Raw genomic sequence first — 16,934 nt, forward strand, 5'->3', positions numbered from 1 at the left:
GCTGAGATTTTATTTATAGATTCTGTGGGAAGTCAGAAATAGTATTTAAGCACGTACTTACAAGTGTCTGTAAGTATTTAAAATTCACAGCCTTTGTAAAATTACAACATAACAGAATTACTCCGACATTGCTCCATAAAAGCATGGGCTTTTAGACAGGCAGCTTCTATTCTGAAAAGGCTTTTCTCTCCAGTGAAATGTGAACATTTCTTCAGTTTCGCTATAAATAAATAAATAAATAAATGTACAAGTGAAGGTACCAAGCTGTATTTTGCTACTATATTTTCTACTCCATTTGGACTTATATCACAACAGTGAGGTTGAAAAAGTAATTAAGCACAACTCTGGTTCCTATCCCCAGTAGCAGAATCTTTCTCTAGACTATGGGCCTCAGGAAACGAAAGGAAAAAGAGCAATTGCTGAAAAACAGCACTTTTATTGGGTTAAGAACCCATCAGGATAGAAAGCTTGCAGCTAAATCTTTTGGTAGTTAAAAAACCAAGAAAAAAAAAAAAGGACAAAAAACCCAACGACCAAAAAAGCAAACAAACAAACAAACTTCATTTCTAAAATTAAATATATTTGTGGAAGCATAGAAGCCTGTTTTCTTGACCAAAGCATGTTGTGTGACTCACACGTAATGGAGCAGCTCCAAGAGAGAAGACGGGAACGGGACCAAGCCGAACCTCCGACTCAGTGAGTGCTTAATGGGGACGGGCTGATTGAGAACAGGAATTTTGAAGCTGGGGCACCTCCTCAATAGGGGAAAAAAAAAAAAATTGGGAATTTAATGCAAAAAAATACTGGGAGATAGTATTGTTAAGCGGTCACATTAAATCTGTATGTCTAACCCAGCCCTGGTCTCAGGCTCCTTTCAAGTAATTACTGCTCCAGCACAGCGACTTTCTGCTCCTGCGACAGAACCTTGCACAAAGCTCACACAGAAACTTTTGTCCAATTCTTTTTTTTTCCCCCTCAAAAAAAAGCCACTGGAAAGCAGCTGGTACCCATTATGATATCAGTTTCTTTCCTTTATAAAATATGTAAATTGCCTACTAAATTTACATTTTAGAACATAGGTACATTTTACAGTCAGCAAACAGAAGTTTTTCATGGACAAAAGGACACCAGTGTCATTTATGAAGAAAAACACCTTCTACATCTGAAATAACACAAATACTTCAATTTTGTGTTATTTCTACTTCATCCGAAAGCATTAAGAATTAAAGTAGAGATTCACAGTACCACAGACAGAACAAAGGACTGAAAGATGATTATTCTAAAGGTCACATTATCTTAACAAAGTGCCACTCTCTGACAGTGTGACACTGATATAGAAGTAATATACTCCCTTCACCAGAAACCGCTCTACGAGATCCATGCCCTCTGCACTCTAAACAAAGAAATTAGTGATTTTCTCCAAAGGTCACCCGGCAAGTGTGTTATTTAAAACGAAGCGTTCGCCAATGGCAGTAGGTACGTAAGATACGTCTGATCTGGGCCCTGAAGCGAGTCTTAAAAATGCCACCACAACTGAAACGACCTCTCCCCAGCCCGCGCTTTTGTGTGCCAGGGGACAAATTCTTGATCTCTGGCAGGGCAGCAGGCTATGGCATTTCGGTTACAAATCCGGAATCTGGCATTGTGTCCGGAATACATTTTGCTGATAAAATGCTCTCTCCTTTTAGCATGCACCAGAAGTAACAGCATCCGCTTTCCAAGTGCTACTTAGGTTATGTGCATTAAAAAAATGGACGTAAGCGTAGAAATGAAACATCAGCTCCGGCCCTGCCTGGCTCTGAACGTGAAATCCTGTATATCAGCCTAAAGACAGGCTTCTTACGCAAAAGACACTCAAGGCTAGTTCATGGGAACTGTTCCATAACAACAGACCATGACAGCCCATTACTTAATGTGCCACTGAGCTGATGCGACTCGGATAATAACACATGGGAAATGTAACGCTGCCCGGAATACGCTATTCTTCCTACCAGAGTCCCTTTTCAAAGCCTCACGGCAAAGTAGCTGGTCTGCCAGCAAGAAGTGGACCCATATTTAAAGGTTATTAAAAGGGCAAGAATCAAGAAAATAATAAAGATCAGCTCGGCAAAACTTAATATTAAAAAAAAAATATGCACTGACATTTCTATATAAGATGTGAAACTCTAACATGGAGATAAAAAGATGAATAGAAATGCATTCAAAGAACTGGATGCGTGTTTCATGAATAAGATGTGTCTTCAGCAGCCATTCACTATTCTGACCTTATCCAGCTTTTCAGCTCCTCCGGATCCGTTAGAGCTGTTTAACACCAAATGAACCAGCCAAGTGGAGAACAGCGAAAGCAGAGCATCTCAAGGGAACGCGATTACTAATTCGCCAGGAAACCTTATTTTCATGAAAACAGTTTATTAAAGTGACACTCCCTTGAATATCTCCCCTCTCTCAGTTTACTGGGTTATTTCTAGTTGCATTTTAATGAAGATCTTTGGGGAAACGAATCTCAGCAGTAATTCAGAAATATTATTTTGGTGAAATGCTATTAATCACATCTGTATACAAAAAACACTGTCATAACATTGTGTTTGTGTAACACAAACCATGATTTTCTTGCTGTTTGGTCTTAGAACAAATTTTTACTGGGCTACATTGATCCTTTCACTGGTAAACCATGAAAATTGGTGGAGGGAGAGGACATACATACCTCTGACAGTGCGAGATTCCCATGTAAAATCTACTTAAGGGAGAACGGGGCTATGGCAGATGTTGTATGGAAGAGCGTTAGGACTGATGGAGAAACTGAACCTCCCTCACCCTGTCCGCTTCTCTCCCAACCTAAGCTCGAGCCCATAAAGCTCAGCGATTTCTGCGGGGCCCCAGTTCCTGAGAAGACGATTCAGATCCAAACCCATCTCTTAGAACAATGATGTACTACTGTATTGCAACCTGTATTCTCAGTCTTGCTCCTCACTCTATTCCTTCACACTCACTCCTCTTCCACCCTCTTTATAGAAGTTATTCAGCTTTGTGCAAAGCACATGAGTATCTTGGGGGAGGGGGGGAAGGGGAAAAAACCCCAAGAATAAGGATTCCCCTGCATCCTTGTAAGGATGCTTTCCCTTGGAGGGATGATCTCCTGCTTCAAGGGCTTCATAAATACGTTGCTTTGAGTTGTCACCGGATAAAACTACAGACTGAAGTACCTAAATGCCACCTGAGGTATCAGCAAACACCTAACTCTACACCTTTTGTCAAGCTAGACAGCTTTGAGCACCTAGAATTAAAGCACTTTTTAATGGATTCTGACTACTTATCTCATCAGCATCAGCTTTTTTTTTTTTCCTTCTCCAAAACGAAGTTAGTAATTCTTACCTATCATTAAAACGAGGAGGACAAATTGATTAGCAGTCGTAAAGTACTTTAATTTGAGATAATCAAATAGAACAGCATAGGTAAATCCAAAAAGTATGCAGACCTCACAGATGAGATACTGATAACATAAATGTATTCCTCTTTAATAAGTAGTACTAATATTGTTTTTCGCCAAATCAAGAGGGTATTATTTTTTTCTGAAAAAACTTTTACACCTTATTACTGCAATCACTTTTTTAATTTCATGCTTCCCTAACTTTATTACTGTTAATTTTACTCACTTAATTCTGCCTATTTTCTACCATTTACTGGGAAAATAGACAGAACGTCATCAGTTTCCGATAAATAAAAGTTAAATGGCTCTGTGAAAAAGGACGTCTATCTGTACAGCATGCTTCTTCCCACCACTGGCAGCCTTTTGACATACTATGATATTCTTCATCTATTTAACTAATTCCCATTAAAAAGCCTGCGGCCTTGGAGCAGAGGCCAAGGCAGAGCGAACGCAGCAGCGTGCGACCCGAGACACCGAAATGGCTGTGGCCAAGGGTCAGTGCCACCCACTCCGGGGAGACTTTGGATCACATCTGGTAGATCTTGAGGTTGTCTATTCTCTTGCCTAAGTCTTCCGTCTCTCCTGTTTGAAATCCAAGCAATAGCTAATATCAGCCACAGTTGATCAACATCTTGCACTTAATTATCTTTATTGAGAAAAAGATTCTTCCCCTCCAATAACGGTGAAAAAAAGGATCAACTTGGAATTATTCAAATACTGATGTGATTTTGCAGTCAGCTATTTATTTTAAACGTACTCCCAGTAAATGTGAATCCTGTTGTGTTGGGGTTTAATTTCTGCGCTTTCCTTTCCCAAGCAAGCCCAGTGCTTTAAGATGTATATTAAAATCTACAACTCCATTCTTAAAGGCGTTATATTAGAGAAGGATGATGTATCACACTACTACTTTTTTAGACAGCCAGGTTACAGCTGAACAACAAATGCTGGAGTCGTGCTTTAGAACAAACAAAAAAAGGCCGTGTCAGGCAAATACATAGCACTCCTAAGTGAAAGTCAAAGACGAATGTATTTATATAAAATTCTCAATATCCTTTCCCTTTACTTTTCGCTTAATATTTGCAAAGCGAGGGTACAGAAGAGCTGTAAATCAGTGCAATTTCACCAGCCTAATGCAGACAGCTTTCTCGTATGCTTTATGCCGAACGGTGGGCTATACAATGAAAGCCTAATGTCTATAGCTGAAAAGATATTTGTATTCATAATGTAAAAGAACTGGAGAATGAGTCTTTAGTATATTGTAGCTTTCAGTCATCTTGGCTTTAACTCCTGAACTAGCGCTGGATTATTAGAAGAAGACAGCTGTATTTCCCTCTTTCATTCTGTATTAGCACAACAGTGGAAATAATACACCAAGGAACTTGAAATATGTTACCGCGTCATGAGTCCTTACGAGTGGATTGTGGTTTATATGTTAATCTTTTCAATATTTGCAGCTCTATTTGATAGCGTTTTCCAAGCTTATCCAGTAAAAGCATTTCTCTAAAATAGCCAAACTCACTGTTAAATATTATCTTCCATTGATTCCCAGTTCTAATTATGAATGATACTCCCCACAAGCAAGACAGATTAGAAGTATTTCAAATTAAATGGGTGTAATGAGACATCTTCCCACTTTCATTTGTTCTTACATAAGGAAATGAAAGTTAAATGCCGTAACCACAGCTCTCCGAGGTTCACACGCCAGGTTACGCTTGGTGTATTTGTTGTATCCTTCAGAAATAAACACATTTTTAAAAAAAGTCAACTGTTAAAAAAAAAAAAAAGGAGACTCTTTTAAGGTTTGTTTCCTCAAAACAGACAATTCCCTAGAAGCAAGATGACTTTGTGAAGCTTTTGTTGTGGCTGAAAATTCACCTTTGTGATAGCACCCTGGCTCGGTAATGCCATCCACTGGAGTTGATTATTTAGATTTAGTGTTGCTGTGAGTTCTTACAATATTCAAAAAGAAGCTCAGCCATGTGAGTCAGTGTATTAGCATCCATCTCTTTGGAGCAACGCAGCTGAATTTTTCAAAACCCTTTAAAAAACAGTTTCACAGAGTGGAAAAGTAAAACCAGTTGTGTTCAGCTTGTCTTCACACAGACACATTGAGCTTTTCAGCGCTTTTCCCCCCTCCCTTTCTTATTAAAATCTCATTCTGCTTTCAGTAACGCACCACAAAGGCTTTATGGACTAAACCACCGTGGTCCCAACCAATGTCAGCGATTAAAGAAATTCATTTCCGACGGCTGTGTCTCCCAGCCGCCGCCACCACCACGGCCCTCGCTGGTCCCCCCACAGCGTCGTGTCCCACCTTTCATTTCTGCATCCTACGGGGCCATTTCACCGTTCTACATTATTATACCATTCAACTGCCAGAAGAAAAGTCAAACATTCTCACATGCGCCCCCCACCTTGTTTTCATATCAGACAAATATGAACGTCCTCTCAAAAATGAAGCCACCAAGGATAGCTGACTAATTGATGATAATATTCTAATTTGCTGGAAATGAAAGAAATGGATGCGCAGACGGCATTACCTAAACCTACTAACTGTGACAGAATGCGAAGGACCCCGCGTCCCTAAAGGCACACCGCTGCATCAGAGACAAGCAGAGCAACAAACATCTTATTAAACAACAAGTGCAGAAAAGCAAAAGGCAGAAGCCTCCAGGGCCATGTTAATTATCTCAGGGTCGAAGTTGCTCCGAAGGCTGTCTTGCAGACTCCAAGGCAGTCAGATGGCAGTGCCAACGCTCTGAAGTCCCCAAGGTCCTGCAGTTACAGCACTGTCATATTTCAAATGACAGGTAATACTTACGAACATGCCAACACTAACCTCCTCAATTATATTCAATGTCAAGGTTTTTCCTGCTGAAGGAACTGCTAATTTTCAACATACACACTTGCTGACAAAAGGCACTTCATCAAAGAAGGGAGTTCAGGGTATCTGCTGCAAGACACTGAAGATCCCTTTTGATGCTCCCGGTGGGAATACCACCCTTCATGCAAGCTCTCGAATGATGAAATAAATATTGCCCTTAGTCAAGCATACCAAAAAAAAAAAAAAAAAAAAAGAAATCACAATATACTCTATTTGCTTTGCTGACAGACAGCGCGTTGCATGGAAATCTCACTCCGTTATTAAATGCAGCATGGAGGAGCAAACACTCTCTCGGTGTTCATTTGAGCTTCCTCTAAGGAGAAAGGCCCAAGCGGACATCGGCTCTTGCCATGCCTCAGGTGCTCCAAGAAGTAGGACTAAAACAACACAGTGCTTCCCACCAGCCCCCAGGAGCGGCCGTGTGCGCGCCATGGAGCAATTCAACTAAAAGTAATGCCATGGAGTAATTCAACAAAAAAAGTAAGCACTGGCTTTAAAGAGAAAGATGTTTAAACACGCAAACATGATTCCTCATTCTCATATTCGCTCTTTGCCAAATTTAACTGAAAATACAAATAAACAAACTTGATTGGGCAGTTAGTATAGAAAAGAGAGTAGGTGGCATGGATATGGCTGTGGGTGACGGAGCACGGTCTCATTAAAGCTTTCTACCCATTCAGGCGGCTTCTCCCACTTGCAGTCATTAACATGAACTGGAGACAGATTCTGCGGCAAGTTGCACTAATTTAACCCCAGAGCGACTCTTCTCTGGCCTCCCATTTGCACCAATGGTCAGAGGTGGCACGCTGAGATGAAGCACGATGAAGGCAGCCCATGCTCGGAGGGAGAAGGCGCATCACACGAGCAGAAGGGCTCTGAATTCAAAGGGACACAGTGCAATGTAAAAGGACACTTGTTTGAACCATAAAGAAATCTGCTAAAATTTAAAAAAAAAAAAAAAAACCAAAACATTTAAAAACTTTCTTTAAAAGTCTTTCAGTTATTTGGTTGGGGTGTTTTTTTTTGTTTTGGGTTGTTTTTTTTTTTTAGTTGCATACAAACAGTTTCAATGTTTCCTTATTATTACTTTTGTTAACATTTACAGTGCAGTAACACAAACATCCAAAAATGCCATATTCCTACAGAACATGCCTGGGCAGCATTTGACATTTTAGCAGTTACTTGTTCAAATGCTCATATTAGAAGATAATTAGATCTCCCCTTCCTACATTGCAGAAAACCAGGCAAATTTGGATTTTTAATAGGCGAGTAGGAGCATCGGCAACCCATTTCCAACTGCTGTAAATAAGTATTATGGCTACGCTATGGAAGCGCTACAGGCTGGGCTTACCATCTCACCTTCATACAGCAATTCCTGCACAGCTTTGGGAGGAAAGCTATGATTTTCCTGCATCTCATGGTCCAAGAAGTCCCTTATCACGATGCCTGTACCACCCATGTTAACACCGAACTAGAAACCAGAACATGCGGAGGTACTAAGATCACAAAAAAGCTCATCAGCCCTCCACTTGATTAATTGGGAGTGCAAGTGTTAAAGAAAACACACCAAAACATGAGATTTTTTACACCTGTTCTTGCCTTTCTAACTCTACCCAGACGAAGACATTTTCCATTGATCTGACCAATCCTCTTCAAAAGAGCTGCTGGAGAAATAAACCAATATCCACTTTGATGAAAGGGAATATTTCAGCAACAAGGGTAGCAACTTTTGGGAATACATCTGCACATCCAGAACTTGAAATTTTTGCTGACCCACCAGATGGATTTCATAAAGCACTATGTTCTTGTTAAAAAAATAATCAAACCAACAAACAAAAAAAAAAAACCCACAAAACAAAACCACCGTCTCCCCCCCCCAAAGCCCAGTGTCATCCCTGCCACCAATCCAAGAAGAAATTCAGGGGGCTGAGATTTCACGAGGAAACTACACGCTCGAACTAACAACACCCAGCGCTCACATGGACTCCTGAGGGCCCGGAGATTATTTAATGTCTGACTCCTCGATCCTTTTTTAACGCTTTTATTCAGAATATAAAAATTCTGCAAGTGCTTTCTATGAACAACGTTACTTCTGAAGTCCAGATGTATAAACACGTATTAATAATCTGTTCTGCTTTCAGTGCTGACGCAGAACACAACGGTTCATGCCTCTACCTAAACAAACACACCAGCTTCCTCCAACCTTAGCTTCTTCTGAGAAATCCTCCAAGGAACACACAAAAATGAGTTAGACAAAATACGTTCAGACGAAAAATCATCAATGTATCTTTTCCATCTGCCATTTTGTTATTAAATGTGTTGATCTGGCATGAGCTGAGACGACATCTTCTCATATAAATTTATACGTACAATAGTACTACAGAACTGTTCACTTCCTATCTTAAAAAGATGGTCACGCTGTAAAGAGAAACAAGAGAGAAAAAAAATTTCCTGCAGTCTTTTAGCTTTGAATAAGCCAGAGCACGTTCAAGTCAGTAGCGGTGGTTTTGGTTTGGTTTTGCATTTATTTTTTAATGTGGAAACTGAGTAAGTAATATCAGTCTTACAAGTTCAGAGAAAAGTCAAGTTTACTTGGGCTTAAGGGAATTCAAATGAGCATCTTTTCTCACTTAAAATCTAATTTTAAAAACACAGCAAAATATTGAGGTCGCTAATGGATGATCCAACAAGTATCATTAACTTCGATGAAGACACAATAGTATCGCATTTTAAAAAATACATTTTTAGTGGTTTAATATAACCTTCATACTTTTATATTAACAAATCTATATTATATTACAAATCTGAAGCTGCTGCATATCCATCTCTAGAGACGGACTAAAAGTTGCGTGTACTAAATACCCCAGATTTCTTGGCAGACTTCCCGTGCGCCTCCTATACCTCAACAAAACACACGCACGTAGTTACTCGGAGGGGTAATCTTACACACTGTGGACACTCGCACGTACTTTTTCCTGGATGCAAATGGAGGTGCTTCAGGTTACGGGTGAAATTTAAACTTTTTTCAATGTACACTAAAAAATTTCTAATTTTGACCCTAATTAATCTTACTATCTTACTGATCTCTCCCTTTTTCAGGAGAATGAGACTGAATGGACTGAATTTAAGCAAGGCAGAGTTCAAGAGCGGAGTATGGGAAAAGCCAGTGTTTTTTTCCTGTTCCAGCTGCCCAGTCCCTCTCACTGAAACCATGGCTTGGTTTAGGTACCATAAGGAAACTCATCAATGTAGGAGACGTAGGGACATCTTTATCCTTGATTTTTAAAATGCAAATACTTCAGCTATGCAAAAGCTTGGGTGAAATGAAAGTACTGAACTTAACGGCAAAATCCGAAAAGCAGTTCAGTGTTTTCTGGAGTTCTACCGCTGTCCCCAGGGCTCGGTGGGGAGCTACAGCATCACGTGTATGGCTTACCACCAGCCCATGGCGCAACACTACGTCAGGTTTGAAAGGGCCTGATACTCTAGAGCTGAGCCCGAGCATTAGACAGGTAACGCTACGTTACACAATACAAACAGACCCAGCACAATTCACAGGTTTTTAGCATGTAAAGTGAGGACTGTAAGAGCCTGGATACAGAAGGGTACAGACAGTTGTGCTCACACAACCTGAACCGTAGACACACAGTACGCGTTTGCTACATCTGCCGTTATTAGTCGGCTTTTCTTAGCGTTGCCCACACAGATGACTTATCACTTCAGAAACATTTGACAGAGACAAAAACTAGATTACTATCTAAAGGCCCGGCCCAAAGATTTATTAAAAGAGCAACTTTCCTAAGACTATAAAAGGCCACATTCCTAAAGCCAACTCTCAAATCAACATTGCATCCCCAAACGATGTTTCCCCACACGTGACATGACTTAAGACTTGTTCAGTTCTTGTACCAGGAACAACCCTACTGAGGGGAAGCCTTGGAAAGACGACGCGTTTCGCTCACGTTGCCAGTGAGGGCTGGCAGCCCAAGCTGGCCAGCAGCTCTGCACCAGGGCTATCAGTACAGCAAGTTCAAAGGCAACTTTCTAGAACATACGTGAAATGTTTCTGCAGAAGCCAACAGAAGACATTAACAGACAGACCCTGGCAACCGGAATATTCCTAATGCTGTACGTTGCTTTTTTTTTTTCCTTTTAAAGGAAGGAGGTTTTCAAATACAGGGAATTATACACAATCATCATTACCGGCTGAAGGAGAAAGCAAGCTAAAGAATAATGTCCTGAAGCGATTTTTGAAATACTGCTTTAAAAAAACTCTTACAGCTTATATCATTTTAAAAGGTAACACATGCCGTTAGACAATCTCACGTTCCTCTCCCGTCTCATACCTTAATAAGCACATTAAAAAAACACTCCATAAAATCCATTTGTATGTCTAGTGTGGGTGGAAATACAGGCTCGATTCTCATCTCCCTTATTGTTGTATATCACTTAGAAATCTCACTGGATCCACCCTACTACCCATTGCTCCAAAATATATAGGTTGCTCTGACAACCAAAAGCCTGTACTTTGTACTGTCGTATATATAATTTTGTCAGCCTAGACAACCTGTTGGCAGCTATTACAAAACAAAACTGCAGAAAGCAAGAAAAAGAAAAAAAATCACCTCTTTTTCGCTGCATACTTTCATTTCTAGAGATAGTCAAGATTTTAAAGTTCAGAGGAGTATCTGAGACAGCTTTTGTTTCACCTGTCACGTGCAGAGCCGTGACTTTCCTTACCTCAATTTGAATATTCTTATTAGTCGCTATTGCTTTTGTATTCCGGTTTATGAAAATGAAAATTGAGATGGCTTAAAACTCTGCTTAACCGTAAAGCCACCTCTTTGGTTTTTTAGCACAAAGCCCTGCTCCAACACACACTGCAACTCCATCTACGCTATAAATGAGTAGACACACTTTTTAGTATCATTTGAAGTACTCGGTTTCCACAAAATTAAACAAAACCCCCCAAGAAATAAATATTTTTTTTCCCGGTGATTGTTATATAAATCAACTGACATTTAAAAATTTATAAATGTAAACAGATTTTGATTTGCCTTGACGTACTCAAGCAAAAACCCCAGTCTCAAAATTCAGTGGTGCACGGTTCAACACGAACCTGAGATCCGGAGGCCAATAACCTCCTTTAATGCCACTGCAATAAACAGTCAGGCACACACACAAATATTATCTCCTCCCACATACACTCAGATACGTCCACATGATCTTAGATAATCCAATTTATAGCTGGGGCTGCATTGTTTGGTCATATTTCCAATGACTATAATCATGATTCAGTGAGCTCCCTCTGGGCATCGGCAGGTGCATAGTCAATGTCCCGTGACATTTGAAGGGTTGGTGTCTGCCCGGCCCCTTCTCTCCTCCAGGAATTGTCTGAGCTCTGAAAACAAAACGCGTCACATCTGCAAGACGACGCATAAAAAAAGCCATTTCAAACAGGGCTGTTTCCCTCTACAGGAGCAGCGTGGGGAGGAGTGAATCTCCCAGATTCCCGATTCCTCCAGGGCAGCGATTTGGGTCAGTGTATTATGATTTCGGAAGCACAAAACCACACTGGTAACTTTTGTAAGACTGGATATTACATGTGTACTTACATGCATCTGTATGTATAAATTCTATAAATATAGATTTTATATATATGTGTATATATATATATATGGGTAGATACACAAAAAATATCCAAAAATTACAGAATTTTATACACACTTCCATAAATTCGGTAGGCCAAGTTACCCCATCATTAGGCTTCAGTGCGTCGGAGCCCGCCTATCCAGGACCTGTTCGTGGGACTCCCAAGGTTTGTCCAGGGAGAGGTGTCTTCTGAGAAGGCAGCAATTTTATTCTTCGGCCCTTTTACCTGCCTATTACTATCACTGAAGTTCAGCACCGCTCAGGTGCTAAAACTTGAAATGACTGTTTTCTCATAAGGTAATGGACTTAAAGATTATTTAGGCGGAAATAGATCCTTTCCTCCACAAAATGTGATGGAAATAATCTGCAAGTACTTTCATTTAGAACCACTTATGATGTAAAATTATTTCAGACTAGGGCTTCACTCTAGCGTAGTATAAAAAAAATTATATTAAAGCTGACTCTGAAATATTTGCAAGCTGTAATACCATCCCAGTACCGAATTTTATGAAATCAAACCCACTGCAAAAGAGACTGTTAGCTGATTATTCCCGTAAGTAGTAAGCCACGGAAAAGCACTGTTGATGTCTTGCAGCCAGAGTTGTATGAAATATTTGCAGCAGACGAAAAAGGATACCCCACAAGGAAACAGCTTAACCTTTCCTTATTACAGAGTCAGAAAGACATTCTCCACATTTTACAGAGTTTTCACTCTAATAAATATGTCCCTTTTCCAGCAAAAAAAAGAAAATTAGTGCTTTTATAGAAAGCCTGGACACAGTGAGTTAAGGCTAATTTAACATCATCTCTTAAATATTTACTACATAAACAGCTACTTAACTGAATATCCAAATATCTAATAGGCAAAAAATATTTCAAGCACGACAGTTGTCAGCTTAACTCTTTCACACCTTCCATAACATCTCCAGTAGTTAATGATAACAGTTAACATCAAAAATAGTTAATGAAGGCAACCTCAAAAACAATATGCCTAAATCTGTGTTTAATACAGAGTGTTTCACACTTCGTGCTCGCGAGCAGTCACACAATTTAGCCATTCAGAAAGTTCAAACAAAGTTGGTTTTCACCACCACAACGGAAACACAGTTTGCATAGATCTTGTGGTCTGGGCCGTAGAGAAGACACAAGTCCCTCCTTGAGGACAGCAGAGGACAGAAACTTATACAGTTGGATCAGGCCCAAACAGGTTTATTTGCATGAACCTTTAGTAAATTACCTGGGAAATGCCCAAAAAGGCCAAGGAAGTTGGGCAGTGCTATTGCAGTGTTGTGCAGGAAATGGGAGGGAGCACAGGCTACCAACGGAGATGTCCTGAAAATCTGTCTCTTCAGCATATAAAGAAATGGTGGAAAGTAGGATTCTGAAAAGGATTTCTGTTGGTTTGGTTGGAAAATGGTGGGTTTGCTCTGTTTTGATTTTATTTAAAATAAGCAAAGGAAACATTCCGTACATTTTCCTTTGTGATGATGGAGCTGATGAAGGTTGAAGAGCACGTTTCAGGTCCTTCAGAAGCAGCCATGCCAGCAGGGACGGCACAGCCCCAGAAGCACGGTGACAAGCGGGATCACAGCTCATGGAAAAGACGGCATAAACACCAGCCAGGACAAGCAACTCGGTGTGAAGCGGAGCAGCTCCCAGCAGATCTGCTACCGGGCATCAAGACCTACCCTTGCAGGTCAGCATCCCCGAGCTGTGTCTGTGGAGAAACCTCCTCCCAGCGCCTGGCCAGGGTGGGACGGGCACAGAGGAACGGTCACGTTTTAGCCCAAATGGGCTCCAAACTAGAAGGAAGGCCGTTGTCTGTAGAGGAGGAGAGTTGGTAGCTACCTCAAGCAGTCCTTCAAAGCGCGCTCTGCAGGGCCGGCAGTCTCGCTCACATTCAAATAACCCAAATTGAGATATCACCGTGTTTCCTTTTTCCCCTCTCACCAGTAATATTAAGCCTGTTTAACCGGCTGCTTGGCATTTGACGGATGACTTCATCGAGGACACAGCCATTACAGTTTATTCTCCCCGGTTTCTAGGAAAAGGCTTGACTGGTGGAGGCTTTGCATTTTTATTTTATTTTTAAATTTATTTTGTTAGTAATTGACTCCTTGCTGTCAACTGGTGCCTGCAGAAGAGTTAGATTTGTAAGAGGAGCAGCAAGACATGTCCAAGCACGCGACAGGCAGAGCGTGCTGACAGGGGCTGGGAGATACAAGTCTTTTATGAACGCCAGAATTATGTTCCAGCGGAGAACTTATGCTTTTATATCTTCTAGCAATTTCTCAAAAGGAGTAAGCCTTACACAAATGAAACAGCTGCCCACACAAAAATTAAAGCGGCAATTGCCAGCACATTTTACTTCATCTATAAAAGGCACACAAGGTACCAAAAAGTTTTGTACATATATTTCTCAGAGAAATAAACTCAGCCAGAAAGCAGCTTTCTGACTTCTGCTCAGGGAGAGCGAACATCAGGCTTTACAGCTTTTGGAGGAAGCTACACGTTACGTCCCTGGAAGCCACCAGAGTGTCAAACGAGTGATCCTGTGGGCTTCCTGGGGGAGTATTTGAAGACAACAACAAAAATTCACTAACCAGGAGCACTGGATTTTGACAGAGACAGCACAACTTCCTCCCACTAGTGACGCTGATGGATGTTTTCTCTACCAAAAATGACAGTGACAAAAGAGGCTTTAACGTGAAGGAGCCTTTCCAGTCCCTCTTCACGCATCTGGGAAGGCTGGTCCTGACTGACAAGCAAGTCAAATACTACGAATGATTGACATCCCTGAAACAACTGTGGAGGTGGGGTGCCTTCAAAGAGCAACCGCTACCGCTGCTGCTAGGATTTTTTTTAACGCTTGTCACAGTGACTGGTTTTGCTGCACGCAGCTGAGAGGACAACTGTTTCTTCGCCCAGTCTTCTCCAGTCCTGGCACCAGCCCTGCCCTGCCATCGCTTCTCAGCCCAAAGAAAGCCAAAATAGTTACGGTGGGATCCCTGAACAGACTTTTTGATCTGGGATGTTGCTCACTACATATACCAGTATTATGGAAAAGAAAAAACACGTTGGCAAAAGACAAAAATGGATGCGAAACCAGAGGCAGAGCAGAGGAAGCAACAAATTGCAGAGGACTCGTTATCCTTCTCACGCCCCATCTCCATTTCTGCCTGGTAAACGCACGCTTGTCATCTCCGGTGCCTTTTCTCCATTTTGTCAGCAATGCTTGGCTTTGTCTTCTCAGGGGAAAACACACAAACAAGAGATAAGGAAACATTATTTGATACCGTTTACGTTCCTCTCAATTCTGAGTGATGGTCCAACACTGTTTGAGATGTCATCTGCAGGACCCTAACGCAGCCCAGGCAGCACCGTCCCACAGCTAACCTGCCCGTAGGAGCTCTGCTTTTCCACACGCTTCAGTTCAGTCTAGAGGTAGAGCCCATTTATTGCACAATGTGGCAAAGTAACTTGAATTTCTTGGGAAAAAAGCCATAGTAAGGATGTGCATTTTGGGCAAGATTAGCACCTGCTGCAAATAAAAGTCAGATTTATACTTCCTAAGGATCTAGTCCACCAAGGACTAGAATAAATTTAATATTCAATTAAGGAAACAAGAACTTAATTTTAGTACAGATGAGGACCATGACATGAAACATAGCATCCTACAATCTATCACGGTTAGCATGATTTTAATGGATCATTAGAAATGCTTATGGAACCTATGAGTTTCTGGGCACTACTTCGGGATCAGTAATAAAAAAAATTCATTCTCCAGTTACCTCCTAAAGCAACTTAGCATACCGTGTATGATGAAGAATTATAGTCTACTTGCGGGAAGATACTTAACTCCTTACAATGCAGCAATAAAAGATGCCTGATCGGAGATGGAATTTGAAAGCTTCGAGTTTGATGGGCTTTGAGAATACCTCAATGTAAAGTATTATATTTTATACTCCTTTCTTCTTTTCGAAATTGTTTTTCCACAGCGTTTCTCATATGAGCATACCAGCAGAAAAATGTCAGTATTTCTTTTCAGTTATGTCAAATTTTAACTGTTTATTACAGTGCAGAACCCTGGATGAAAATACTGCATAAATCACATACCTAGCTCTACCTGCACCTAAAGAATTTAAGTACGTCCAGAACCAGACGTCGGGGTGACTGCTCAGGAAGAAGTCTTTTGGGAGTCAACATGCATCCTCTGCGGTCGCTTGTACCCACACACTTCCTCCCTGCACAGGAGCTCTCTTTCCTACTCTGCTGCTTTAATCTCTCTTCATATTTACTATGCTCTGAAGAATTTTAATAAATATTCCACGTGGTATCCATAAAGCAAATAAAAATGATTAACTAACAGTCAGCACAAACGCCTCTAAAGCAGCATGCACTCTTCTTTCATGCAGGATCATCAAGTTCAATACCACGATAAAGGTTAAGTTTATTAAGCATTAGAGAGATCTGAGTTCTCATCACTCAACCACTCCTTTTTTCCCCCCCCCTTTTTTTTTTTTTAATTTTTTTTTGAGAAAGTGTAATAAAAGGAGGTGCACAGCTAAACGGTGACCTTTAGAAGTACTGTGTGGTCCTATGGGAGGAAATGCACTGTATTTGATTGCTAGTTTTTATAAGTTTAATTAGTCTGGCATGCTAATTGAATTGATATTTTTTGGTAGATGAGAGCAATGAAATAATTTGTTTCCTTTTAAAGGAATTCTGTAATAAATGCAATCCACAGATGAAAAACTGCACTGCTTTATCACAGCCATACACTTGTTTTTGGAGATGCACTTTTAAACATAAACCAAAACCATCCATTTGGGTAAGTTATCTGAAAGCATTACGTAGCACAGGGTTTTTTTTTTTTTCAGACAGCAAGTCCTTCATGGATTTAAATCACCAAACCAGATGGACAACAAAGGTCCCCTACTTAACAGGATGACGGGATGTCATCGAGAGAAA

The 16,934-nt window shown here is 40.7% G+C and overlaps 1 protein-coding gene across 3 annotated transcripts in view; it reads right to left on the bottom strand.

Moving 5' to 3' along the window:
- NAALADL2 (N-acetylated alpha-linked acidic dipeptidase like 2) overlaps positions 1-16,934 on the bottom strand; it is a 503,786-nt gene that overhangs the window by 304,703 nt on the left and 182,149 nt on the right. Inside the window, exon 1 of one of the 3 annotated variants that reach the window (XM_074591747.1) lies at positions 636-893. The exons of the other annotated variants lie outside the window; for them this stretch is intronic. The gene's annotated coding sequence lies outside the window, so the exon portion shown is untranslated. Of the gene's footprint in view, positions 1-635; positions 894-16,934 lie in introns of those variants that run through there. 3 annotated transcript variants of the gene reach the window in all.

This window comes from Larus michahellis, chromosome 6, assembly GCF_964199755.1.
Source record: "Larus michahellis chromosome 6, bLarMic1.1, whole genome shotgun sequence".
NCBI classification, from domain to species: Eukaryota; Metazoa; Chordata; class Aves; order Charadriiformes; family Laridae; genus Larus; species Larus michahellis.